The sequence below is a fragment of the Phalacrocorax aristotelis genome, unplaced genomic scaffold (assembly GCF_949628215.1).
Source record: "Phalacrocorax aristotelis unplaced genomic scaffold, bGulAri2.1 scaffold_60, whole genome shotgun sequence".
Lineage (NCBI taxonomy): Eukaryota > Metazoa > Chordata > Aves > Suliformes > Phalacrocoracidae > Phalacrocorax > Phalacrocorax aristotelis.
The window spans coordinates 215,805-243,344 of record NW_027441340.1 but is presented as its reverse complement, the minus strand read 5'-3'; the positions used below and the strand labels follow the sequence as shown (position 1 = coordinate 243,344).

The following is a 27,540-nucleotide window of genomic DNA, read 5'->3' as shown; positions in this document are numbered from 1 at the left end:
AAAGGCTCTCCTTGCCTTCTTCCTCTGTGCTGCAGTTGGCTTAATCTCTCGCTGCTGCTGCTGGAAGAGGGATAAAGGGAGTGTTGTCGATCGGGTTGTTAAAAGCTTTTTCGCGGGCTGTAACGCGCGGGAAGGGGTGGGCGGGGGGGGGGCGACTCAGTACGGGGGAGGGGGAGGATCAGGCTGCGGGGAAAATGGGAAACCGACATCACCCTTCCCTCCTACGGCGCAGCCCGGCTGCACGGCTCCCCGGGGATGCCCCTGCCCCGCGGGTGTACCGTGTGTGCGCCCCCCGCGTGGGGCGGGGGGGGACGACACCCCCCCACACAGTCGGCGTCACTGGGGCAACCCCTGCCCCAGGGCTCCGCGCTCGTACCCGGCTCTCCCCGCTCCGGCACGGCACGGGGCTGGACGCACCGAGGAGACCCCGGGGCGGCTTCTCGCGGCTGGGCGAGAACAGGGCCTGGCCCCGAGCAGCCGAGCGGGCACCGCCGGTAGCTCGGAGGAGCGGGGCCGGCTCGGCTCGAGGCGTCAGAGCGAAAAGGGACGAGAACCGTCCCGGAGCGTTGGGGGGGCGGCGGATGGTCCGGTGGCCGGGTTCGGCTCCGTGCCGGGCCGTGGGGCAGCTGGAGCCGCGCCGGGGGGCAGGTGAGGAGCCGCGTGGCCGGGCGCGCTGTGGGTCGGCGGGTTTCGGCTGTGGGGTCTCCCGGTCCGCGGAGTCCCCGGGGGGGGGTTGCGGGCAGCAGTGGCCCCGGGCCGAGCGCTTTCGTGGGTCGGTGGTTGTGTTTTGGGGCCGAGCCCGTGCCCGGCCGTGGGGAAGTAGGGGCAGCCCCACCCGGCTCTCGGCTGCTCCTCGTCGGGGTCGGGCGGCGGCGGCGACCCCGGCGGGGGCTCCTGTGGTGCCGGGCGGGTCCCCCCTTGCCCGCGAGGCAGGCAAGGACCCTGGCTGCTGCCGCCGCGGTTTGCTGGAGGCGGGCTGGGCCCGGCCCCCTGTGGGGTTGGGGTGCGGGCCCGGCGCTGCCGGGGAAACGCGGCCTGCGAGAGCAGGAAGAAAGCGCTGCCGGGCCGGCGCTGGGCTGCCCCGCCGGGGTGCGGGGCCGGGCCCGCGCAGTTCAGTTCCCAAGGCCTCCCCGACAGTGCGCGCGTGGGCCGTGGGGGTGCAGGGCTGCGGGGTGGCTGCGCTCTCCGCGCCCCTGAGCGTTGCCCGTGGGGACTGCGGAGGGGGCCGGGACGCAGCCAGGCTCAGCTGGTTTGGTCCCTGAACGGGGAGAGCACAGCTCTTCTGTTCCTGGGCCTTGAGAGCAGGCTCCTGTGGCTGATGCCGGGGCCCTGAAACAGATCGAGTCGTGCGTTTTGAGGGCCTGAGCGAGGGGACTAAGTCGTGTGGTTTTGGGCTGAGGAGCAGAGGTCAAGTGCTGCATTTTTGGGACTTGAGAACAGGCTCAGCAGCTGGGCTTTTTGGCTCAGAACCGGTCCCAAAGTGAGCTGGTTTGGGGGCCAAAAGCAGCAGCCGGTTTGGCTGCTTGTGCAGGCTGGGGGGTGGGGGCATTGGGGGCTGCAGGGGAAAGCAGGGGTTGGGCAGGGTACGAGGACCCTCCCCGGAGGTGGGGGTCCGGTCACATCGGACCCCGAAGTTCGGGAGGCCGGCATGCACCAGAGCGAACTCGCCACCTGAGGCGGGTCTCTGGAGGAAGGGTGCTTTTTGGATCCAGCGCAGCGCACCCTCTTTGGGTCCAGCTCTTCTTTCTGCGCTGCTTAGAATAGTTATTAACCAATTAATTAATCATACAAACTAAGTCACAACAGCTCTGTCGGCTCCATCATGGTTCGGAGCTCTGAATCGGTTTCACTTGGTGTCTAACATGTTTTTTCCCCGAGGAGAGGCTAAGTTTCAAAGTTAATTAGTTTTCTCATAAGTGTGTCAGTCAATAAAATTGAGTTACGATTGTTAAAACCACAAAGGTGACAGGAGTCTCACGGATCGGGTCTATTTCTGAAAATGTATTCATCCCATGCAAATGTCATCGGGATACAGATCATCTGCACTTCATGCTCTGACAAGACAAGATGCTGAGACAGGGATGAGCTCCAAAAGGACTGCTGAAAAGAAAAAAAACGCATTCCACAGTCATGGGGTTTTTTTGTTTGCGTTTGGGGGGGCGGGGTGGCTTTAACAAAAGAGTGCAGTGTTGGCCGGCAGCAGCCTGCAGAGCACTTTTGCTGCCTGATCTCTCCTTTTCTTCTCTTCCACTCCTCTTTCAGGGCTGTAATTGTCATTTGGATAGTTTTAGAAGAGCAGTTAAGTTGCTCGCCTGTGTCTCAATGTGCTGGTAATACCAGGAAGGTGAATGCTTGAACCGGTCGGGCGGGTAGGAATGAATAACTTGGCTGCAGGTAGAACTTCTGAGGGAAGACCAGCAAAACCAGGAAGCAAATAGCAAGTTCCCAAAAAATGTGCGGGTGTCAAACACAAAAGTTTTATTGCCGAATGTTTTTGGGAATATGTTCCCAATGGCTATTTTTAGTAAACATAAATTTTCAGGAGATTCAGGGTTGTGCGTGGCAAAACATGTCCCTCTGTTTTTGTGTCCTGCCGCACAAACGGCCGGCGGCAGGGCTCTTGTTCCCTGCTCTCGCTATTGCCACAGCAGGGCTGCGATATTTAGACCTAAGAGATGGGTTTAGGAATGGAAGGAGAGAGAACGCCTGTGTTCTGTAAGGGCTATGAATGCTGACCCTTTGTCTCCGTCTGCCGCTTTTCCTGTGCGGGTGATGAAGCTGTTTTACTTTTCTCTGTTGTTCCAGGTCTAAATAGCTGCGAAGCTGTCGCCGCTGTGGGTGCGCAATTTGTGTTGCTGTGTTTCTGTGGAGTTCTAGCTACGGCTCGCTTCTAGTGTGGCCAAGCGTCAAGGTAGGGCTTTCAGTTTAAAGCTTCAGAAGCGCTGCGCGCCGAGATGGGTGTAGGTGAAACTGCTGTTGCGCCTGCAGCTGTGCTCGCAGGGATGCTGGGTGGCTCCGCATCAAACCGGCGAGGTGCGCGTGGACCTCCGTCGGGCTGCGCCCTGGGTGCGTGAGCGTGCCGTGTTTTTGCTGTTCCGGCTTGCACGTGCGAGGGCTTAACGTTTGATTTAATGCATTTCCTTTAACGGCAGGCTGTAGTTGGGCTCTAGACGGTATTCCTACGTGGGCACAAGAGCTGTGGAATGGTTAAGCTGTTGCTGTGCCTCCAGGTGACTTGTTCAGTAACGCTGTTTTTCCAGGTGCAGATGGATGAGTCGTGCAGGGCAACGGAGGAGGGCCCAGGGGAGCGCTGTAAGAAGGTGAGTCTGTGTAGTACTGGAGGGAAGATGTGACTGATGGCTATAGGGCTCCATTATGGGTTTTACTCTTTTTTTTTTTTTTGTGATCCGAGGGTGCTAAGCGATGAGCCGAGCATGATCTGGGCCCTGGAGGTGAGTCAGGCAAGGTGACCGGTGCTTGGTGGGCTGGAGTAGGTGTTCTTTTTCAGGTTATTCAGGGTTTTTTCTCCTTCTCTTCACTTTCCCATCCCAATTTGGGGCCGATTCCCTCAAACGGGGACTTCCCCCTGTGGGGCTGCTTATGCAGCCTGGGAGCTGCTGCCTGGGCACAAAAATACCTCAAACCCCTTACTCTGGGTCTGCAATGGGGGGTGAAAAAACAGAAAGAATTCTGGTGGAAAGAAAACAACTTGGGGCTTCTGGGAAAGCCAACTCCAGCTGGATTTGTGCAGCTGGAAAGGAAAAAAAGGGTGGTGGTGGGGAAGGAACAACCACCTAAAAGCACCTACCAACCATTCTCATGCACAAAACCGAAAGTGAAAATGACCATTTTTTGTAGGGTAAAAGCACAAAAAGTCCCCACAGAACTCAGTAGTTTGGAAAAGCAACCCCAATTATTACATTATGTAAAGAAGGCGGGGAAAAAAAGAAAACCAAAACAAAACCCTATCACAACCCTGATGCCACATGCCTACCAGCAGTTCCTGGGGCTTATTCTGCGGGGGTGGGGAACCCAACCTTGTTCCCCAGGTTTGCTGTGCTGCTTCTCCTCCCTCGGGCATGCGGGGGGCAGTGGCATGGACAGTAGCAAGCACCAGACGTTTTTAAGCGGTCGAGAGGAAAGGACAAATGCTCGAGACGCTTTGCTGTTTGGTGCAGAGGCAATGAATGGTGCTGCTGGGGCTGCGAGGGGGAAAGGTGCAGAGGAATAGAAGCTCTGTGGATGCAGCCAAGTTATGGTTTCTGGATGGTATTAATCGAGAAGAGTAATTCAGATAATGCTGCTGCCCAGCGACCAGAATTGGGTACTGAGCCCGGGAGCCGCGCACGCGCGGTGGCGTCCCTGTGATCCCCATTGCTCTCTCCGCAGGTAACAGCCCTGCGATGCTGCGGTGCCTGCGAGGTGATGCCGCCGTGCTCGTTGCTGCTTCCTGGTAAGGAAAGGCCTCCTCCGCTCCTGCTGCAGCGTGGTGGTGTGTCGGACACGATTCCCTGTGTCGGGTGAGGCCTAGGGCTGCCGGCGAGGTGAGCGAGCGCCTTTGGTGGGTGCAGGGGTGTCTCCTTGTGTGCCTGCACTACTGGGGCTGGTGGGATGGGAAGCTTCAAACGACCCGCCGAGGCAGGCTTCTGGTATGCTAAAGGCGAGTGGGTGAGGGCAGCCCTAGGAGTTACTCGGGAGCTGATAGAAGGGAAGAGGGAAAGGAGGAGGAGGATGATGACCTTTTCCCCCTGCCCAGGGTGCAGAAGATGGCCGACTCTCCAGCTCACCAGAGCTCCCCCTCAGCCTCCCCTGGCCCCCCTTGCCCAGTGCGCCTGCTCCCAGCTCCAGCACGAGCGAGCTAGGCTACGTGCCGAGGAAGCCTCATCTCGTAAGAGCTGTAAGACACCCATGTGTTCTCTTCAGGTGGAGGACGGCCTAGAGTCTGGAGCTGCAGAAGAGGCAGGGAGGAGAGAAGGGGAAAGAAGCATCTGAACGGCTAAATTGTGCCAGCAGCGCTGAGAGCGAGAGTCGCGGTGAGTCCTGGGCCACTGGGGCCCCGTTGCCTCTCTTGTGCGTCCTGGGCCCTCCCTGTCTCTCCCCCGGCCCCCTCTCTTTCCTTACCTGCTGCAAAATTTTATTTTTTCTTTTGGGCCCCCCCCGCACCTTCTTTCTCCATCTCGCTCTGAGTGGCTCCCTGCCTCCCCGTCTTTTTCAGTCCTCCCTTTCTCTGTCCTGTAGCCTGTGGCTCCTTTTTCTATCTCCGCCTCTCTCTGCCTGGCTCTGGCTCCGTTTTTTTATTCCTCCTGCTCTGTCCTGTAGCCTGTCGGTGTTTTGTCTTTCTCTGGCCCTCTTGGTCTGACTCCCTGTGTTACCGAAAAACGCGGTAAAATCGGAAAAGACTCCTCAACGCCAATTTAGTATTAAAGAGCAGGCATTCTTTATTCGCGGCGCCGGATGCACGGGGGATCGCTCCTCCTGGCGTGCGTACCTCACGCACCTTTCCCGTACAATTTGTAGATCAAAATTTTACGTATTCATATATATTCATTATTGCCCTGTCTGCTGATCGGTACAAACTTGCTCGTTCCGTATGTAAATCGCTGCGCAGGCTCGGTTGTCCTCTTCCGTTGTTCTCTTCTGAGTAGGTGGTATTACTTGGGTTGGTGGTGGTCTGTGAGTCGGTGGTCGTGATCTCCCCCTGCCGGAATTACCTTTTTACCTTCTTGGCTAGTTTTCTCAGTCCGCTCCACGAAAGCGCGTTTTGTCATCCTTTTCTGACAGAAGCACGTTGTCTGTTGTTCTGTTGACATTAACGATCGCCTAGGGACTAAAATGCAGATCGACAGACACACCGATTCGTACGCTCCATGTTCCCGTAATGGAACACCGTCTCTGGTTGGTTGATTTCATCGCTTTGGTTACACCTGTTCCTGTTGTTCAGTTTCTTCTTTTTTGGCTTTGTTTGATTCTCTCTGTGATTCTGTTTTTCTCTGCCTCGCTTTTCCCAGCTCCCCGTCCCTCACTTTGAATGCCCGTTATCCTTCAGCAGCTCACTCTCCCTTGGTTGCCATCCCCGTTTCTGAATTCCTCCTGCTTTGCCACGTAGCCCGTGGCTTTTTTCTTAATCTCTCTGTCTGCCTCAACGCTCCCCCCGCGCTTTTTAATTCGTCTGCTCTGTACCCTGCTACTGTTCTTGCCTTTCTGAGTTCTTCTCTGTCCAGCTCCCTTTCCCTGCTCATGAATTCCTGTTCTTCCTGCAGCCACCGCTGTTCCCTGTGACCTCCATCTCTCTCTGTCCAGCTCCCTGTCCCTAGGTTTTAATCCCTGCCTCTGCCCGCTGTAGCCCGTCTAGATGTTTCTCTCGGCCTCTCTCTCTGTCCGGCTCCCTCTCTCTGTGTTCTAATTCCACGTTCTCTGTCACGTAGACCCGTGCTATTTGTTTGTCCTCATCTCTCTCTGTGCAGCTCCTTGCTGCTATGTTTTATTTCTTCCCTCTCTCTCTGTCTTTGTAGCCCATTGCTGTTGTTGTGTTTTTGGTTTTTGTTTTTTTTTTTCCCACTTGTTTCTTCGTTTGTCTCTGTCTGCCTCCCAGTGCCTGATCTTTAATTCCTCCTTCCCTGTTGGGCCGCTGTTCCTTTTTTCCATTCTACGTTGTGTTCTCTTTGGTCTCCTGTTCTTATTCATCGGTTCCCTCCTCGCCGCCCTGTGGCTTGTCCCCATTTTAGTGTTGCCTCTCTTTCCCTCTCTCTGGCTTCTTGCCCCTGTTTTTAAAATTCCTCCCTCTCTTCTCTCTTCCCTGTTGGCCGTGTGATCGTCAGCCTTTCTCCACCTCTTTCTGCCCAGCTCTCTGTGTCTATCCATTAATTCTTCCCTCTCTGCCCTGTAGCCTGTAGCTTTTGTCCTTTCTCCATCTTGCTGTCTCTGGCTTCCCCGTGACCCTGTTTTAGAATTGTTTCTCTCTTCTTTCTGTACGCATTGCGATTCCTTTTGCTCCCCATCTCCCTTTGTTTTGGGTGTTGTTTTGTTGTTGTTTTTCTGGCTCCCTGTCCCTAATTCTTAATTCTCTGCCTTCTCGTGCTCTGTACCACGTAGCCCCGTGGTTTGTTTTGTGGTGTTCCCTCCCCGGCCCCTTCCCTCTGTCGTTGGCTGTCTCGGCTCCCTGTCCCCGTGGCTTCATTCTTCCCTTTCTGCCCTGTTCTTGTCGCTTATCTTGTCTTTCTCCATCGCGCTCGGTCCAGCTTCCTGCCCCTATTCTTCTTTCCTCCCTCGCTGTCGTGCTGCCTGCCCCAGGTTCTTTGTGCGTCTCCAGCCTGCTCCTCTTCCTTCTTTGTTGGTCTGTGTCCTGCTCTTCCCTCTTTCTGCTGCCTCTCTTCCCCTCTCTCTGCTGCTTTTATCTCCACCTCCGTCAGGCTCCCTGTCCTTCTCTGGCCGTCCTGTTCCCTGCCTCGTGCCTTCTCACTACACGCACACACGTCCCCCCCGCCCCGTCCAGCCGGATGCCGCTCTTCTCTTCTCTCTTCCTACTGTCCCGTGCCCTGCTCCTCACCTTTGGTGGCCTCCCCCTCTGCCCAGCAGCCCGTCGCCCCAGGAGCCAGGCGACGGACGGTCCGTTCCCTGCCAAACCGGGACAAGCGCGTGCCGTGGCTTAGCCCCAGCTGGCTATTCTGCACCAGGGAGCTGCTTGCTCACTCCACCCTCAGTGGGCTGGGGGAGAGAGCTGGAAGGGTAAGAGTGAGAAAAATCATGGGTTGAGATCAAGGCTGTTTAATAGGTAAAGCAAAAGCTGTGCGTGGAAGCAAAGCAAGGAATTAATTCGCTCCTCCTTTTCGGCGGGCAGGTGTTGAGCCACCTCTGGGAAAGCAGGGCTCTGTCATGTGTAACGGTTAGTTAGGAAGAGAAATGCCGTAGCCCCCGCCCTCCCTTCCCCCCCCCCCCCCCCCAAGGACTCCCCCTTCTTCCCCCAGCTGCGTGTGCTGAGCATGATGTCAAATGGTATGGAATATCCCTTTGGTCAGTTAACTGGGAAAGCTTTCCCAGCTGTGTCCTCTCCCAGCCTACCTGCTGGTGGGGCACTGAGAGAACCAGAAGAGGCCCTGACTGTGGAAGCAGTGCTCAGCAAGAACCAAAACATCTCTACATTATTAACGGTGTTTTGAGCATAAATCCAAAACGTATCCCTTCCTAGCTACTGTGGAGAAAATGAGCACTATCGCAGCCAACACCAGCTCCGTGCGGCTGCGGCAACGGCGGCCGAGGTGGCCTTGGGGCAGGGGGGGAGCGTTGGGGACCCTGACCCACGAATGGCTCCTGGGACTTGTTACGTGCGCGCCTGCACAAACACCTGCCCTCTCGTTTGCCCTCAGGGCTGCGTTTGCGCTGCCTTTGCGTGGGGCAAGGGGCTGTGATGGAGCCCAGGGGAGGAGGTGGTGCACTGTGGGGGTGAGGGGAGGGGGCCCCCCGTTGCTGCTGCGCCTCAGCTGATGGTGGGGTCTGGATGGAGGAGCCCCAGGTGCGGGCGGTGGGGCTGACGGTGCCGGCTCCTCCCTGGAAAAGGGGTGGTGCCCGGCTCCGGGGGGCCAGTGTGAGCCGAGGGCGGAGCGGAGCGGAGCTGTGGCCGAGCGTCAGCGGGCTGCGACTGTAGCGAGGGAGGAGGTGAGCGGGGGCTGGGTGGTGGAGCGCTGCGTCCCGGGTCAAGCCCCGAGGAGGGCTGCGGCGGGGCAGCGCCGGGTCGGAGCGGGCGGTGGGGAGAGCGAGGCTGTGCTGAGGGCTCGGTGGGGCTTCCGGGTGCATCGGCGGCCGGGACGGTGGCCCGCAGGGTCCGAGAGCGGGGAGGGCGGGCTGGCGGCGTGCCGGGAGCTGTGGTGGTGCGCCTGGAGGCTGGCCGTGCGGCCGTGTTGTGGCGCAGAGCATGCCGGGAGGTGTAGTCCTTGCGGCGCGCGGCTGCCGTGCGGCCGTGTTGTGGCGCAGAGCATGCCGGGAGGTGTAGTCCTTGCGGCGCGCGGCTGCCGGGCGGCCGTGTTGTGGCGCAGAGCGTGCCGGGAGGTGTAGTCCTTGCGGCGCGCGGCTGCCGGGCGGCCGTGTTGTGGCGCAGAGCATGCCGGGAGGTGTAGTCCAGGCGCAGTGGCTGCCGGCCCTGTCACGTGGTTCGCCGGGGCGTGGCGGGAGGCGCGGTCTTCCGGCGCTCGGGTGCCGGGCGGCCGTGCCGCGTACGGTAGGCGCAGTGTATTTTTGGGGTTGGATTCGTGTTGATTTCTGGGGGCTTCCGGGTGCGGCCGCTCCCCGAGAAGCGGTGAGTTCCCCGGGAGCTGACAGAAGGGAAGAGGGAAAGGAGGAGGACCTTTTCCCCGTGCCCAGGGCGCAGATGATGGCCGCCTCCCCAGCTCGCCGGAGCTCCCGCTCAGCCTCCCCTGGCCCCCCCTTGCCCCGTGCGCCTGCCCCCAGCCCCGGCACCTCCCCTGAAGCGTGCTGCGTAGCCCTTGGCCGCCCCCAGGCCCTGTCGTGAAGGCAGCAAGCCGTCCCTCAAGCGCACTGGATTCCCCCTCGGCGCAGGGGCCCGTAGCAGTAGCGCGGGCAAGGGACGGTGTGTCCGGAAGCCCCTGCGCAAGGAGGGGCTTTGGTCAGGGTCGATCGACGGTAATGACGGTCGCTGTTTCTTCTTTCCCTCTCCCAGAGACCGTGCTGAGGACGTGGTTGTCTGTCCTTCCCCCGGGGACGCCGTCGACTGCGGCCGTCTCAGGCTTGCGTGGCTTCTCTCTGCCCGGCTTTGCCATCCTCGCGGCGCCGGGGCGAAAAGGGACACACAGAGCCCTTCCCGGCTGTGGACAGGAGCTGCCTCGGCTGAAGCTGGAGACGCCAACGAAAGGTAAAGCAGAAGAAACTGAAGGCGCTCTGGCTGCCAGCTGCCTTCCTGCTGCAGGCAAGAGAGAGCCTGTCCCTGCAGGTGAGGGAGGAAGGATCCCCCTTCATAGTCCGCAGCGGGACAGGCCACCAACGTGCACCGCAGGGTCCGTACGCGTAACCCGGAGTTGGGTACGGGCGTGTAGGGCACGAGCGAGCTAGGCTACGTGCCGAGGAAGCCTCATCTCGTAAGAGCGGTAAGACACCCACGTATCCTCTTTAGGTGGAGGTCGGCCTAGAGTCTGGAGCTGCAGAAGAGGCAGGGAGGAGAGGAGGGGAAAGAAGCATGTGAACGGCTAAATTGTGCCAGCAGCGCTGAGAGCGAGAGTCGCGGTGAGTCCTGGGCCACTGGGGCCCCGTTGCCTCTCTTGTGCGTCCTGGGCCCTCCCTGTCTCTCCCCTGGCCCCCTCTCTTTCCTTACCTGCTGCAAAATTTTTTTTTGTTTCTTTTTTTTTTTTTTTTGCGCCCCCCGCACCTTCTTTCTCCATCTTGCTCTGAGTGGCTCCCTGCCTCCCCGTCTTTTCAGTCCTCCCTCTCTCTCTGTCCTGTAGCCTGTGGCTACTTTTCTCTGCCTCTCTCTGCCTGCACTGGATTCCCCCTCGGCGCAGGGGCCCGTAGCAGTAGCGCGGGGAAGGAGCGGTGTGTCCAGAAGCCCCTGTGGAAGGAGGCTTTGGTCAGGGTTGATCTGCGGTAATAACGGTTGCTGTTTCCTCTTTCCCTCTCCCAGAGGCTGTGCTCAGGATGGGGTTGTCTGTCCTTCCTGTTCGTCTCTTCCTCTCTCTATTCCTTTGCACTGGTCCCTCTCCCTATTGTTTATTGTTTTGCTTCTCTGAACCTTTTTTTATTCCCAGCGTTTTCCCGTGACAGGAGCAGCAAAGAAGGGAGCGGAGCATCGGGGTATCCATGGAGAGAGCATTGGGCGTTCTCCTGTCTTTGTGGGGCTGACCCTGAGGAAGTGTGGTACGTGGGTCGGTAGCATGAATATATATATTTTGTGGGTGCACAAACCCGTTTCAGAGTGTCAGAGGGTAAGGGTTTTGTTCTGTTCAGTGTAAACATTGTTCTGTTTGGTGAATTTGTCGAAGATGAGAGTTCAGTGGGGGAGGAAGTCAGCTCTCTGGCTGGTTTGAGGGTAAGGTGGGCTGTACGTGTTTGTTGGTCATCTCTCACCTGCCAGATGTTTTGAACTAGTTGTATCTGGTTTTCGTAGGGAGTCACGAAGGGGTTTGGGGCTCCCCAGTGGCGGGTGCTGTGGCCAAAAGAGAAAGCAGGGTCACAGAGTGCTTCATTTACGGGGCTGGCCTCGGCCATCTACTGCACAAACTTCTGGTATGTAGCGATCGGGACTCGATTTCCTGAAGGAGGAGAGGATGATGGAGCTCGTTATAAGAGCATAATCGTTTTGTCTTCTTTTGGCAGTACGGGCACCCGAGGACCAGCTTGCTTTTGAGGAACGGCACGAGGATGTTGGTGTCGACGCTCAGCAGAGGAAGGAAGCTTCTTTTGGAGGCCAAGAAGATGAAGTAGACTGCTTATTTGTTGTGTTTGATTTTCATTGCGGGGATGGGGAGGGGTGGAACATGCAAAACGCGGTCCTGGGCAGGGGAGGTTTCTGATGTGGGAGGCCGTGAGAGAGATCATGGACGCTGCTGGACAGGCGTTAGAACCCGTTGCTCAGGTTGGACGGACCCAGCAGAACCACCGCACCATCTTAAGTAATGCCTGCTCACGTACTGAGATTTTAGTAGTTGCCCCCGCATCAGCTTTGGCTTTTCCTCGTCGAGCTTGTGTTTTGGCAAGAAGCGTCTTTCGTTAAGCGTTTGGGTCTAAGGGGTGTCCGTGAGGCTACGTGGTGCCCATCCCCATGAGATTTTGTGACCATCAAGTGATATTCAGCATCCATCTTATGCCCGTCTCCTGTAACTACTCTGCAGTTTTCGCTTAAGGCTTGATAGCGCAGCGTTAGCTGAGGGCGGCATTTCCCCCGCTGGCCCCTCCACGCCGACGGCGTTTCCCCTGCCGGCCGCTGTCCGTTCCCTGTAACTGTGACTCTTGTCCCGGCAGAACCTTTGCCAAAGCCACCTTTGTGCTCCGCAGCAGTCTGTTTTCTGTCTCGAGTATGTTTCTTTTCGGTATCCGATACCCCAGAGCTGTGTACCGTTGGCTCAGGTCTCTTCTTGAGCTTCTGCGAGAAGAGAGAGCCTTCATCTGTTTTTATCCATGTGTCTCCTGGGGTGTTTTTTTGTTGTCCTTTACAATTTAGTTTTGCCCCAGCTACTGAGGTGTTAATTTAGCTGCTTCATACGGTTCCCGATACGCTTGTGTATTTCCACGTTTCTTTTCGTGTTTTTTGTCCTTTGAGACTGATCTAGTTCTGTTAAGGGACTGAGCGAGAGAGAGCGTTGAGGTGACTCCGAATGGTTGATGGCTTTACAATAAATGATTTACTTTATAACCAGAGATATTTTTTGAGAAGGGGTTCTTAAAAGATTTCGTTCTGCTTTGCCATTCCGCTGGGGTAGATGAGCCCCAGCCTTTTTTCAGGAGGCTCATTCTGCTCCTGGGCTTCTCTGGTACTGTTCCTTGAGTTGGTTGCAGGTTTTGAGCTGTCTAAGCTCTTTGGGTAGGTGTGTTTTGACATTCAGAGATGGGGAGGTTTCTGGTTGAGGTAAGAGATTAAGGAGCAGTCAAAGTTGAGCAGCAGATATATATTAGGAAGTACACTTGTACGAGCTTTTGTTTTCCCTTGGGTCAGTAAGTTTTTGTTGGGTGTTCAGGGGTAGCAAGATGGTCTAATAGTGTGTTTTGGATTATTTGGTTTTGTGGGGGTGTTATGGTTTTGTCTGGGTTTTTTTGTTTGTGGTTTGTTGGGTTTTTTTGTGTGTGGTAGGTTTTTTGTTTGTTTTGTCTTGTTTTCCAGGAATTTTGACTTGACTGAAGGTAGAACCTTATATTTTTTCCACCAGTTTTGCCTGTGTTGTGCAAGTTGTTGACGTTATCTCTCAATAGGACTGATGGTGAGATGCTGCGGTAGGGGTTAGGGTGAGTGTGTTGTACACATCTGTATATGGAGCTCTAGCCTTCCTTCAGAAAGCAGCAGGGACGTAACGCATAGTGTGTGTCGGTGTACGGGACTGCTCGTCGCCTTTCCCGATCGCCCGCAGAGTACCACGTTGTCCCGAGAACCTTTGCAGCTTGTGGCAGGTCCCTTGTAGATTATAAGCATCAGGGCTTCTGTTATTTTGTGGGCCTGTAGAGAGCACGGAGTCTGCGGGAAGCCGGAAGGTGGGAGGTGCTCGCAGAACGCGGGGCAGAGGTGGGAAGGGCGGCTCCCGAGGAGCGGCTGACAGAGGGGCTTTAGGGGTGCAAATACAGGGCAGGAGCTGTCGGGAAGGAGTGAGGTTCCTTCCCTGACAGTTCAGGAGGAGAGGAGGGGTTTTTGAAGTCTTGGTACCGGGGAATGGTTGGGAAAGGGGTGTTTAAGTGTTAGCTAATGGTCGTGTTCTGTGTGCAAGCAGCCTCCGGTAGCCCAGTCTCCTTCCCCGTATGTGTCAGCACGGCCACTCGAGCGTGCTGTCTGCCGAGAGGTTCTCCACGCGGCTGTTCGTGGAGTCGCTCAGGAGTGAGTTACCTACAAAGGGAGAGTGTGTCGCTACACCAGCCACGCCTGTTTGCTTCCCGTATTGCTTTTGGCATTTGCCCTATCGGTGTCTGCCTGTGCTTGAGTCATCTGACACGAACTGTGATTTTTGTGTGTTGCGTGGTTTGACTTTTTCTTGTAGTTTAAGTAACAGGTCGAGGGTTAAGCAGGACAGTCGAGCGAGGCGTGACGGCAAAGGCGAGCAGATGGCGTCGTGTGCTGTGACGGGGCGGGCTGTGAGGTCACTCGTCTGGGATTTCTGCCTTTGGGGTCTCTGTGTTGCCGAACAAGTCGGTCAAAAGGATTTGTTAGTTTGTTTTGCGTGGTGAGCTCTTGCTTTTGGAAAGCAGTGTCCAACATCTGTGTGCCTCTCCGTATTTCCCCAGAAGTGGGCCCGGCATTGAAGGTGACGGTTCCCCAGCCATCGGGGACGGACCGAGAATGCGAGCAGGCACCTGACGTGGCCACTGACCCGGGAGGCACGGATTGGGAGGTGAGCGGAGCCGTGTTGGCACGGTAGGGGAAAGGATGAGTCTGGAATGTGGCTGTTGGTGCAGATGCGCGGTAGGGAGCCGGACACGGAAGGGAGGGGGCGAACAGAGCATCGTGAGAAGGTAGGTCAGCACGTGACAACGGAGGGGTCGTGCAGTGTGAGCACCTATGTGACTAGTTAATGAAGGGACTCACAAAACTATATGCAAAGCGGGATGTCTGCCCCGAGCTCGTTGGGCAAGGTGAGCGATGAACAGGGAGCCGTAGCAGCTGTTATTTTTGAGGTGTGGAATTGTTTGTGAGCGGGCGGCCGCTTCCAGGCGCAGGGGTCGCCTTGTCTCTCTGGTTCTCTAGGCACCGTAGGTGGCGGCGGCCACGACATCCAGCCTCATTAGAGCGTGGGGGAGCGGAAGTTCACGGCGCTTCCGAGGAGGCTGTTGTTGCGGAAGTGGCCGGCGTTGAGTGGTGCGATGCTGAGTGATGGCACCGCACGTTTGGAGATGAAGAGTATCCGTGTGACCGCAGCCCCATCCTACGTAGCCTGTGTGGCCTTTTTAAAGGATGGCTTTTGAGCCCCCAGATTTGGAAGGGAAGCTGAGGGGCCGATGCGGTCTTTGTGCGGGTGGCCGGTCGGTTGGGGGAAGCGCAGGTGGGGCAGGCAGGGGTTGTAAAATCAGCGGAGGGTACCGTTCAGAGACCGGACATGTTTGGGCCGAGAGAGGTTGTGGTGTCCTTTCTGCAAAACAGAAGCATCTGCCAGGCAGGGGAGTTCCTGCCTGTGCTTGTGCTGTTGTGTGGATTTTGTAGTCTGTCTTTGTTCCTTACTGTACTCGGGTCTCGATGTGTCTGTTGTTCTCCGTGCTGAGCAGGCACCTAGGTAGCAATATTGAGGGTTTTGCAAGCCCTGGCTCATCGGCATAATGGTAACCGAGAGCTTCCTTTCTCGCATTTTAAGTCTACTGCATAGATTTGTCTTGTGTCTGAAATATTAGACCTTTATAGAAGGTCATCTTTTTGCAGCGGTGATTAAGGCGGCCTCGATACTGCTGCTGAGGAGCAGTCTGAATACGCAGGGCCCTTTTCTGGGACCTGTTCCCTGCACCTGAACGTTCTGAGGTCTTTAAGAGTGGCTTGTCGCTCGTACGTCGTCCTAGTTGTGGGTATATGGTTTTATTGCAGGTGATGATGGTAGGTGACTTCTCTGCGGATGCTATAGCTTCTTCCTCGCTGCCGTATAGATCTTCTCGCCCGGTGGCATCTCTGGGCCGGAAGTCCGTCGTCTCGGTGAGAGTTTTCTTAGGTGCCTCGATCGCGTCGCTTGTAGTATTTGTGAGCGGTGTCGGTCCATGCATGTCGATGCCTGTGTCAGAGCTGCTCCGCCTGGGGGTGTAGCAATGGTAGAGCGGAGGAAAGAATAGCAATAAGAGTATATGGTTAATGTTAATATGCATAGACTGTTTTGGCAACGCCCGTACAACCCTCGTCGGAGCAAGTGGCCGTTGGCAGCGGGCGAGGATGGTAATTTCTGGGGTGTTTTGTGGGTGCCGAGGGGATGACCGTAGCTGCCTGGGAGAGGCAGCTAGAGTGCTAGCTGAGCAGAGGGCACCTCTCAGCTGTTCAAGCTTGTACGTGCGTGGGGCTTAACATTTGATTGAAGGTATTTCCTTTAATGGCATGCAGTAGTTGGGCTCTAGATGGTATTCCTACGTGGAAGCAAGACCTGTGGAATGGTTAAGCTGTTGCTGTGCGTCCAGGTGACTTGTTCTATCATGCTGTTCTTGCAGAGGATGAAGATGGAGCTGTGCAGGGTGATGGAGCAGAGCTGAGTAGAGCACACTAAGGCAGCGGGTCCGTGTGCGGGATTAAAGGGAAGATGCGACCGAAGGCTATTTGAGGAGCATTTCAGGCGAGCTGGGTCGCAGTGAGGGGGCGCATGGGGCTGGTGACTTTGTTCTCTTTGCTCTCAGGAGCACAGCGCTATCCCTAGGGGCTGGCAAGGTTCTAATTGTGGGGCTGGCGCCCATCGGGTGCTTCTTTTTGCGTTACAGTTTAAAGCGTGGATCGCTCTGATGTTTGAGGAGTTTCTGGGCAGTTGTCGTCTGCGGCGTCGTTCCCAGATGCGTGAACAGCTCTGCTCTGTCGCTGTCTGTTTTCAGGGAGCGTGATTTCTTCCCTGCATCCTTACGTTCTTAGGTCTTGTAGCTGGGCTTCTTGTGCCTCCTCCCTCTCAGTTTTGAGAGGAACTTCTTGTCACGGGCCCTGACGCTCTTCTAATCATTTTGGATCTCGTTAGGGCCTCCTTGCATCCCTGTCAGGGTTCTGCAGGTCTTGTTGCTGGACGAGCTCTTCCGTCCAGTTGTCTCTGTGTTTGCCGAGAGCGTTCTCTCGTCTTGGAGGCGCGCAGTTTGTAGTGTTTCTCATAGCGTTGGTGTGTGCGTTTTGTGAGTTTGGCTCGGAGCCGCCTTGCTGGCCGTGTAGAGTCGGGTAGGTGGCACAGCGATGAGAGCTTAGGGTTCATCTGTTGCTGTGCTAAGGCTGTTGGGGGAAAGGTGGTACCGTCATCTCGGATGGAGTGGCCCTCCTCAGCAGGCAAGGACCGTAATCACCGTGACGTTTTGTGGGCTCGGAGGCCGTGACCATGGCTATCTGGGAGAGGCAGCTAGAGTTCAGCTGAGCAGATTACCTCTGCAGGGTGTTCAAGCTTGTACGTGCGTAGGGCTTCATGTTTGATGTCATATGTTTGTTTTTAATGGCAGGTTATAGTCGGTGTTCAGGAACAGTTAAGGTACTGCTGTGCAACCAGGCGACTTGTTTCGTATTGGTTTTGGAGATGCCGAGGGACGAGTCGTGCAGGGCGACGGAGGGGAACTGAGGGGACCGATGTAAGCGGGTGAGTCGGTGCGTGGTGTATATAGAGGGAAGATGTGACCGATGCCTCTATGACTCCATTGCTCCTTGCGTTTGTCTTTTGTTTTGGTTTTGAAGTAGCGTAGCAATGAGCAAAGGAGGCAAGTCGAGCAAGGCGAGTGGTGATTGGTGGGCTGAAGTAGCAGCTCTTTTCTGAGGTGTTGTGTTGCTGGTGAAGTTATAAGCAACGCGTGTCGTTTGGGTGTTACGGACGGCGGGCGAGGTGCCGTGTTCAGCTGCAAGTGACGTAGGCCGGGTGGGAGGCTGTCGAGGGAAAGGGGTGCGAGACGGGGATCGGTGCGGGCAGGCTGTGGCATCGGGCAGCATCTCAGGAGGTGCCTTTTCGCTTGGCTTTTTGCAGGTGCCGCTGGCAGGCTCGGAGTGCTGCTGCCGCACGCCTATGAGAGGTCTGAGAAGGTGGGGCAGCGGCCAGCATCTAAGACCAGAGAATGCTGTGGTCCGTCGTCGAGCTCTTCAGTTTTGTAGGTAACACGTGGGCCGTCTTTGGAACGGCGTATGAGCATTAGAAGTGAGCTGGGTAGTAATGAGGAAGTCACGGGGCGGTGATTTCTCACGAGCGTAACGGTAGTTTACTGTGTGTTGATACGTTTGGTGCCACAAGCGATGACGGAAGCGGGGTGTGATGCTGGAATCTGTGCAGAGCAGGTGAGCCGATGGGCATGTTCGTTTTGATGAGGGGGGTGCTCTGGAAGAGATCTGTGTTGACCTGTGTGATACTTATTGCTGGCTCTAGGTTTTTTCCTTTTTTACATGATGAAGAGGCACCTGGCCACTGCAAGAATATCCTGGTTAGCTGGTGTGTTTCTTGTTGTGAAAGGATGCATAATCTGACCCATCTGAAAGCCCCACAGTGTGACTTTTGTTAGGAAGAGATTTTGAAGAATTGAGATATTTCTTATTCAGTGAGGTTGCATTCTATGAACTTGCCATCAGAGTGCATCTTAGAGACAGTGTCTTTGTCAGCAGAACTCATCAGCACAAGACTTGCAAAGTATTGCTTTTTTTTAAAGACAAAAAAATCCATGGTCCTTGCGGAGATCCAAGCACAGCACATACTCCAAAGGTTGATGGCATTGGTAGTGCTTGGGTTCTCAGTTGTAACAGTCGAGATACCATAAAATGCGGTTCGCCTGCATGCTTCGGTACAGCCGAACGCATTAGCAGGTCTGCCGGTCCTTCTTGGTAGCCCCGTGTATTGCAACACTGGGGATTTGATTTGTGTGGTTTTTTGTTGTGGTATTATTTTTTTCCCCCCCCAAAAAAGTAAAACTGTATCGGGGATCTCTTCACTCACCGATTCTTCTGTCATAAATGAAAGTTTAAAAAAAAGCTAACATCGTCTGATTTACGACGTGACTTGCGTTCTTTCAGCTGTAACTGCCAAGCAGATGTAGGGTACGATTTGTTAGGTGTACTTAAGCAGGTAGGTATTTGTTGTAAATATTTAATGAGGGGCGACTGAATGTTGTGGGGGGGTGTTTCCTGCCGGTATTTTGAGGGAGCGCTCTTAAGTACTTTATTTCAGTCTCGCTTTCGACGCGCGTTTCCCTGGCAGTTCAGCAGCATCTCTTGGGCGGGGCAGCCGGGCGGACGTCCCTCCCGACTCCGTAACACGCCAAAACCCCCCAGTCACGTTGCTGCTGTGTATTTTGGAGATAGATAATCTTATGGCGGGCGTGAACGGCTGTGCGAGTTGAATGAACGCAGAAGGAAAATGGAAAGCTTTTAGAGCCTAGACGCTCATATTGGATGTGCGTAAACACGCGCCCGCCTTCTCAGCACAAAGTGAATTACTGAGATTTATTCTTAATTTTTTACGTTACTCTTTCAAGTTTGACACGCTTCACTTCAGGCTTCGTGGAGCCAGGCAGCAAGACGTGCGGCGGCAGGGCGAGGGCTGTAGCTGCTGCGGTGGGTCTGTAAGCGGAGGTTCCGGTTCCGGTACAACTTTGCCCCGCAGCCTCACGGGGTTATCTCCCCGCAGCGGTGCCGTAAGGAAGGGATGAGACGTTTTCCAGCACCAGCCAGAGCGTTCAGTGTTACGCGAAGGATCTGTTCAAAATGGTATCGGTTAGTCTTAATACCGTTTTCAAGCGTTCCAGTCACTCTAGCTTTTAAAGGATGTGTTGTGTTTTGACGTGACCCGTTTGCCTGGAATCTTGCTGCGGCTCAATTTCCTTCCTACCCCTTATGCTGACTGAGCTCCTCCATTTTCTTCTGTGCTATTTTATTAACGTGCTGAAATATAGTTTGGGATTTCTGTTTTTCAGATGTCGTCTAAGTGTCTCGTGATGCTCAAGAGATGCCTGCCGGTCGTTAAGCGTGGTGAAGGTAAGGGGCCATCCCTCGGCCTGGAGGCTCCTGGCTCTGTCTCCAGCGGGTGCCCCGCAGGTGCGGCCGCGAGGGCTGCCCGGTGGGGAGAGTCGGGGCCCCCAGGGACCGGGGCTGTTTGTCACCCCGGGGAGCCCGTCCCAGTGCGGGAACATGTCCGAGCGGAGCCCGAGAGAGACGTGACACCGTCCTCTGGCACGCTCCTGCTCTGCCGTGGGGCAGGCGCCAGCCTGCGGACAGGGGCTGGGGGGGCTGCAGCTGTTTGGGGGGCTGCCCCACCTTTTAGATTTTAGCAGAGCTCCCCCTTTTCTGGGGGGTGTGGGAGGGGTGTGCGTGTACCTTTGTAAATGGCACTATTAAAGTAATGAGCTGCAGGTTGGAGCAGGTTCCCTTGTTTAGTGCCCTTCTTGGGGGTGAATAAAATTGGGGGAGTCGTGGGGGGGGTGTGATGATGTCATGTGGGGTGCCCCGGTGTCACTGGGGGAGCTGATAATGCGTCAGAGGAACAGGTGAGTGGGGGCGTCATGTAGGGGTTCCCCCCCAAAAAGGGGGGTTACAGCCCCAAAATGCCTGAAAATTCAGGGGGGCTATTACAAAAACCTCTTATATATATTGACATGTGTAATATTAATTTATAGATGCATAAAGGGATTTTGAGATAAGAACTTATCTCTCCTATATTATATAACGGATTTCGGGATACAAAAATTCTGCATCGAGATGCAGGGTTTTAAAACACAAAAGTAACTCGACCGTCTATATATCTAGATCAAAAAATAAAGGAGTTTAAAGTGAAAAGGATAGATGAAGGAATTCAAAGCAGAAGAAAGTCTGACTAGAGCGAGCATCTACGCTTAGTGTGTGTTACATAGTCTAAGTAGATGTGTAATCTAAATAGAGGTTATATAGAGTGAAATAAGCCGAGGTATAACTGTAAGTAGATGTCTAAATAGAGAAGTCGAAAAAGATTGAAGTGTCAAAGGGTAAGTAAGCAGATAGCTAGCCTAAATAGCTGTTTTATGTACGTGTTAATATGGAAGTCTAAACAGGTATGTGTAAAGAGATATTCTGTGTAAGTGTAAATAGCCTAAATAGGTGTAAGTGTAAATATAATAGCTAAGTCTAAACAGATGTTGTATGTAAATGTAAAACAGATAGTATATATAAAATATAGATGTACTCCGTAAGGATGTGTAAGTAGACACATAGTGCAAATGTCTATGCTATGTAAGGTTTTAAAATGCAAAGAAACCACGTTGATAGAGATGTTTATAGAGAAGATTTAAAAATTAGACACACAGCCCACCCCCCAATCAACTGAAGGCACAAAAGCGCTTTCAAATGCTGCCCCTTCCCCGTTCTCCTTCTCCCATCCCGATTTGGGGCCGATTCCCCCAAATGGGGACTTTCCCCTCTGGGGCTGCGTAGGCAGCCTGGGAGCTGCTGCCAGGGCAGACACACACTCCAAAGCCCCTGAGTCTGGGTCTGCAGTGGGGGGTGAAAAACCCCAAACAGGTTTGGGGGAAAGAAAACAATTCGGGGCTCTTGGGAAAGCCCACTCCTGCTGGGTTTGTGCAGTTGGAAAGGAGGGGGGTAAAAAAAGCGGGGGTGGGGGGGCGGAACCCTGCTAACCATTCTCATGCACAAAAGCAAAAAATCGCCAATTTCAATGTTGTGGAAAGGGTGAAAAAAACCCGGAAGTGAACCGTTTGGAAAAGCAATCCCAACTTTTACCTTATGGAAAAGCAAAAAAAAAAAAAACCCCAAACGGACAAAACCAAAGTAACCCGAACAACAACAAAAAAAGCCAAACCATCCAACCGGAAATCACCAAAACTAAATAAACCCACCGAAAACCCTAAACTGGGGAAAATTTGGGGTGAAACACCGGCAGTTTGAGGGGCATTGCTGGGGCTTATCTGGAATGGATTCGCCGGAGCGGGTCAGTTATCTGGAGCGGATCATCTGCTGCAGGTTAGCCCAGGTGAGTCGCCCGTTGTGGATTATCCTGGGGGGACCCCCTGGTGTCAGTCATCCCCATGCATGTTCCCCGTGGCGTGTCTGCCCAGACATGCCCCTGTCCAGCGGTGTCCGCCTCCTCCCCCGCCCTCCCTCTGCGTGTGTCTGTGCCCTCCCAAACGCTTTCCCCTGACATGGCCCCCCCGCATGACTCTTTTTTCCCCGGTGACGTCCTCCCTCTCCCTGGCCTCCTGTTCTGTGCTCGCTGAAGCCTTATGCTTACGCAGGATGAGCAGAGCAGGGTGCTGGCAGTGCAGAGGCGAGGCGCTGCCAAGCCAACGAAGCCCAAGGCTCAGCAGTGCACAAGTCCTTTGCAGGTCAGCCACTGGCACCTGGTCTGCCTGGCTGCCCCGTGCCCTGACGCACAGCTGCCCCCCTCACCCCAGGCAGCCTGCCTTCGGAAGGGCAGCTGTGTTCCCCTGATTGATTTTCTTCTTTAACCCTCTAGGACCTGTTGACTTGCTGCTCTCCCTGTCACAGCCCTGATGCCGCAGGCCTACAGCAACTGATGGGGCTCACTCCGGGGGGGTGGGGGGTGGGAAAGGGGTCCTTTCTCCCCAGGTCGTTTGTGCTGCTTCTCCTCCCTAGGGCGTGGGGTGGGGGTGAGTGGGGCAGGAGGGAGGACGGTAACGGCCACCTGATTTTTAAAGCAGTCGAGACGGAAGGACTAAAATGCTCGAGGCACTTTGGTGGTGGGCGGTGCGGAGGCAATGACTGACACTGCTGGGGCTGCGGGAGTGGGGAAGGTGCAGAGAAACATGAGCTCTGCGCACGCAGTAACAGTTCCGTTATCCCGGCGAACGTGACCCAGAGCCGGCGCGGGTCTTGCCCCAGAGAAGAGTCACGGACGTCGTGCCGCTGCGGCCGTGCTGTGCTACGGCAGCCGGGAATCGCGCATGCGGAGTGGCGATGGTGGACCCTGCTGACACCGTGCGGCCAAAGTGCGGTACCGCACCCGGAACAGACGCATGCGCAGTGGCGACGATGTGTCACTGCTCGCTGCTGCCACCGAGCGACCGAACCGCGGAACAGCGGGGGCCAGCTGCGCTACCCTGCTCGCGGCAGTCACCGAGCGCTCAAAACCGGGTACTGCAGACGGGCAGCCGCCCGTTCCCGAGGGTGAAGTTTTTTCGCTGGTCGCTGCTGCCACCGTGCAAGCAGATTCCGGTACTGCAGCCAGGCAGTTCCGTATGCACAGTGGCGCTTTACTTTCTGCCCCTGCTTCCACCGACCGCCCAAACGCTCGCAGTGCAGGTGGGCAGCCGCGCATGCGCAGTGGCGCCTTTTTGTGCTCGCTGCTGCCACCGAGCGATCAAACCGCGGTACTGCAGGTGGGCGGCCGCGCATGCGCAGTGGCGCCTTTTGTGCTCTCTGCTGCCACCGTGCGACCAAACAGCGGTACTGCAGGTGGGCGGCCGCGCATGCGCACTGGCGCCTTTTTGTGCTCGCTGCTGCCACCGAGCGACCGAACCGCGGAACAGCACGGGGGGAGCTGCGCTACCCTGCTCGCGGCAGTCACCGAGCGATCAAAACCGGCCACTGCAGACGGGCAGCCGCCCGTTCCCGAGGGTGAAGTTTTTCCGCTGGTCGCTGCTGCCACCGTGCAAGCAGATTCCGGTACTGCAGCCAGGCAGTTCCGTATGCACAGTGGCGCTTTACTTTCTGCCCCTGCTTCCACCGACCGCCCAAACGCTCGCAGTGCAGGTGGGCAGCCACGCATGCGCAGTGGCGTCTTTTCTGCTCTCTGCTGCCACCGTGCGATCAGACCGCGGTACTGCAGGTGGGCAGCCGCGCATGCGCAGTGGCGCCTCTTTCTGCTCTCTGCTGCCACCGTGCGATCAGACCGCGGTACTGCAGGTGAGCAGCCGCGCATGCGCAGTGGCGCCTTTTTGCTCTCTGCTGCCACCGTGCGACCAAACAGCGGTACTGCAGGTGGGCGGCCGCGCATGCGCACTGGCGCCTTTTTGTGCTCGCTGCTGCCACCGAGCGACCGAACCGCGGAACAGCACGGGGGGGAGCTGCGCTACCCTGCTCGCGGCAGTCACCGAGCGATCAAAACCGGCCACTGCAGACGGGCAGCCGCCCGTTCCCGACGGTGAAGTTTTTCCGCTGGTCGCTGCTGCCACCGTGCAAGCAGATGCCGGTACTGCAGCCAGGCAGTTCTGTATGCACAGTGGCGCTTTACTTTCTGCCCCTGCTTCCACCGACCGCCCAAGCCCTCGTAGTGCAGGTGGGCAGCCGCGCATGCGCAATGGCGTCTCTTCCTGCTCGCTGCTGCCACCGTGCGATCAGACCGCGGTACTGCAGGTGGGCAGCCGCGCATGCGCTGTGGCGCCTTTTCTGCTGGTCGCTGCTGCCACCGTGCGATCAAGCCCGGGTACTGCAGGTGGGCAGCCGCGCATGCGCAGTGGCGCCTCTTTCTGCTCTCTGCTGCCACCGTGCGATCAGACCGCGGTACTGCAGGTGGGCAGCCGCGCATGCGCAGTGGCGCCTTTTTGCTCTGCTGCCACCGTGCGACCAAACCGCGGTACTGCAGGTGGGCGGCTGCGCATGCGCAGTGGCGCCCTTTTGCTCTCTGCTGCCACCGTGCGACCAGACCGCGGTACTGCAGGTGGGCAGCCGCGCATGCGCACTGGCGTCTCTTCATGCTCTCTGCTGCCACCGTGCGATCAAACAGCAGTACTGCAGGTGGACAGGCGCGCATGCGCAGTGGCGCCTCTTTCTGCTCTCTGCTGCCACCGTGCGATCAGACCGCGGTACTGCAGATGGGCAGCCGCGCATGCGCAGTGGGCCTTTTTGCTCTCTGCTGCCACCGAGCGACCAAACCGCGGTACTGCAGGTGGGCAGCCGCGCATGCGCAGTGGCGTCTTTTCTGCTCTCTGCTGCCACCGTGCGATCAGACCGCGGTACTGCAGGTGGGCAGCCGCGCATGCGCAGTGGCCACCCTTTGTATTCTGCTCGCTGCTTCCACCAAGCGACCGAACCCCGGGACTGCAGGCGGGAGCTGCGCTACCCTGGTAGAGATTTCCACCCGCCCCTTACCCGATCGCGGCAGTCACCGGTCGATCAAAACCGGGTACTGCAGACGGGAAGCTGCCCGTTCCCCAGGCTGAAGTTTTCCTCTGGTCGCTGCTCCCACCGTGCAAGCAGATGCCGGTACTGCAGCCAGGCAGTTCCGTATGCGCGGTGGCGCTTTATTTTCTGCCCCCTACTTCCACCGAGCGCCCAAACCCTCGTACCGCAGGTGGGCAGCCGCGCATGCGCAGTGGCGACCTTTTAGCTCTCTGCTGCCACCGTGCGACCAAACTGCGGTACTGCAGCCAGCAGCCGTGCACGGGCTGTAGCGACATTTTGCCGCGCTCACTTCTCCACGCCACTTAGTGACCCCCGCACGCTACGTGGTGACGTCACCGTGGGGGCCGGAACCGTGTAGGCACAGCCCCTAGCGACAGGTGTTGACCCCTTGCGATAGCCCGTTGAGGGCGGTCCTGATACCCCTCGCCACGCTCTTAGCAACGGGCCCTGCCCCCGGCGATGGGCAGGCGGGCCGTCTGATGTCCGACCCACCTGGCCCCACCCACCCACTTTGGTGCTGTGCGGTGCACTTTGCTCTCTGCTGCCACCCTGCGAGCCTTCCTCCCTCGGGGGGGCTCGGCCCGCCCCTTTTGCGGGGCGCTGTGGGAAGGGCGGGGGCGGGGCCCGGGGGTCGAAGAGCCCCAGCCGGGGCTCGGGCAGCTCTTGCTGCCCCTGGGCTTCTCTGCCGTCGGTGCTCCCGTGTTCCCTCGGGCGGTCGCAGCTTTGGGGCTGTCTCAGCCCCCCCGGGCAGGCGTGCTCTGGCGTTTAGAGAAGCGGAGGCGTTGCCTGAGGTAAGGATTCCAGAGCTTGGCACTCTTTGGCAGCATCTGTACTAGAAAGGTCCCTTGTGGCCTGCTTTGCTTTTTTTCTCCCGGGATGTTGTTTCGGGCGCTGAGGGGGCGGTGAGACGGTTTAGTGGTATGGTGTTCTGTTTGGGGTTTGTTTTTTGCTTTGCTGGTTTTCTTCCCCCTTGTGAGATCATTTCATTCATTTATCATTTCATATTATCATTTACCCCGCGCCATTTCCGTCCCCTTTGGGCAGCAGCGGATCTGCTGCCGCTTCAGGCGGCCGCTTTCTCGAGGGCAAGGAGCTGGGACGACAACGGGCCGCTGCAGGCTCTGGTCAGGGTAAGAGGCTGTTCCCTGGGGAGCCGGCGCAGGGGGAGCGGAGGTACGCACGGGCACTTGTCGGTGCCCCTGACCAGTAAAGGGAAGGTTAAATTGTTAGAGTGCAAATAAATACATTTTATTTAGGGAGGAGTCGTGACTAAATTTAATCGCACCTATTACTGAGCAAACCAGGCAGTCATTATTCCTAATCTGTAATTAAAAAAAAAATAAAGGCAGTCCTTTTTTATGCCATAAATAGAGTTGCGAGTCATTAATAGCTCAATCTAAATACAGCCGTTATTACATCAACTGCAGGCATTAATGACTCCTGATCAGAAACAAAATAAGGACAGTTTTAGAATCTACAATGAAAATTGAACTGGAAAGCTAAATTGGGAGTGGGTAATACTGAAATTGTAACAGGGCTGTTAGAAAGTTCAGAGGCAGCGACAGCTCCTGCTTCCAACCCAAGCAGTAAACGAAGCTTTAGATTCTTAAATGAACAGAAATAAAGGTGAGCTGTTAAACAGTGGCTGGGTTCAAGCGTAGGCATTAAGAAAATTTGCAGGTGCGGGTGATTCCTGACGAGAACTAACAATTCCAGAAGATTTAGATTTAAAATGACAAAGCTAATGGAGTGCCACAACCGCCCGGATGTAACTGCAGCCGCTTTGGGGGAATGCCCCAGCCCTCCCCAACCACCGCTATTAATTACTGCCAAGGAGAGCGAAAGTGAAAGTAGAAGCAGTGCAGGTGAAATGCGAGCAGTACGCTTTTCCTAAGTCATCTCTTCGTGTCAGGAGAGGAAAGAAAATGGAAAGAAGATGTTTGCAGGGGGTCTGTGCTGGGTTGCCTGCGCGTCTCTTCCGTGCGTCCTTGAGGAGACATTTAGCTCCTGTTGGGCGCTCGCAGGTGGAGACAGGGCGAGCTGGAGGCGGGATCGGTGCTGGCCCTGAAAAAGGGATGGGCAACGAGCTGAGAGAAGAGGGGGCAAGGGCTGAAAAAGGGTCTCCAGTTCTGCAGGGAAGGCAGCGGGATGTGACTCGGCAACCGCTCTGAGGAGTGCAGGGTCATTCGCTGCGATGAAGTCAGGGTCTGCGGCTGGCCCGGAGAGGCAGCAGAAATCCCAAACTCTTTGCAGGGGTACCGGCCAGATTAGGGCAACACCTGAACAGTAAAACCATTTAGGGGAAGCAGAGCTGGGCTGCACCGCGTGGCCAACCTCCCTCTTCTCCATGAGTCCCAAAGGGGCAGCTCCAAGAATGTGCTGAGAATTCATCCCTTGCGCTAAAAATGAGACGTAAGTAGCACCCACCCGTGAATTTTATTTTCTCTCTCGCTCTGCGGCTCCTGCCTGCTTGTCTCTCCTCAGTGCTCACCTGCACCCGTGCTCGGATGGGGCAGCTGAGGGAAGGTGCTGCCATCTCCCCAGCCCCGGCGGACCGCCCCTCAGCTGTGTCCTCTGTCAGGGAGCGTCGTCATCTCTCCTGCCTCCCAGAGCGTGTCCTGTAGTGGCAGACGCGCGGGCTTTTCCCTGCACGCGCATACGGGAAGGGAAGCACAGTGAGAGCTGGGCTTGTCAAAGAGTAACGGGGGTGGTGGGAAGCGTAGCTAGAACCGGAGAGCTACAGCGCAAAAGCAAAGCAGACGGGACACAAAAGTAAAATGGTGCACAGGAATGCTGAGGCGAGAACTCCCGCAGCACACAGGAAATCAGTGTCGGAATCTATTTTCTTCTGACTGCCAAATTAAAAATAATGGCACGCTTTGCAACGCTAAGCTCGCTCTGATCGTCTGAACTGTTTCTTTCCAACTCCCCACCGCCCCCAGCACACCGTTCAGCCTCCTCAGCCTGAAATGCCTTGTTTTCCTTCTTTTTTTTTTTTTTTTTTTTATGACAGGGCAACTTCTGTTCCCGAGGTGGTGCCCACAGTACAGCTATCTCTTCGAAGGCAGTTTGGTTTAGGTCAGAGAATGTTTAGCCTGGACTGAATCAGCCTCTGTTTCTATTTCTGGAAATCATCGGTCCTGTGCATAAAGCCCGGA

At 56.1% G+C, this 27,540-nt stretch overlaps 1 protein-coding gene across 1 annotated transcript in view; it reads left to right on the top strand.

The window, feature by feature from the left end:
• Positions 1–4,936: 4,936 nt before the first annotated feature.
• The window catches only part of LOC142051361 (uncharacterized), a 196,622-nt gene continuing 174,018 nt past the window's right edge, over positions 4,937–27,540 (top strand). The window contains exon 1 of the transcript XR_012658442.1: positions 4,937–5,033. The gene's annotated coding sequence lies outside the window, so the exon portion shown is untranslated. The remainder of the gene's footprint in view (positions 5,034–27,540) is intronic.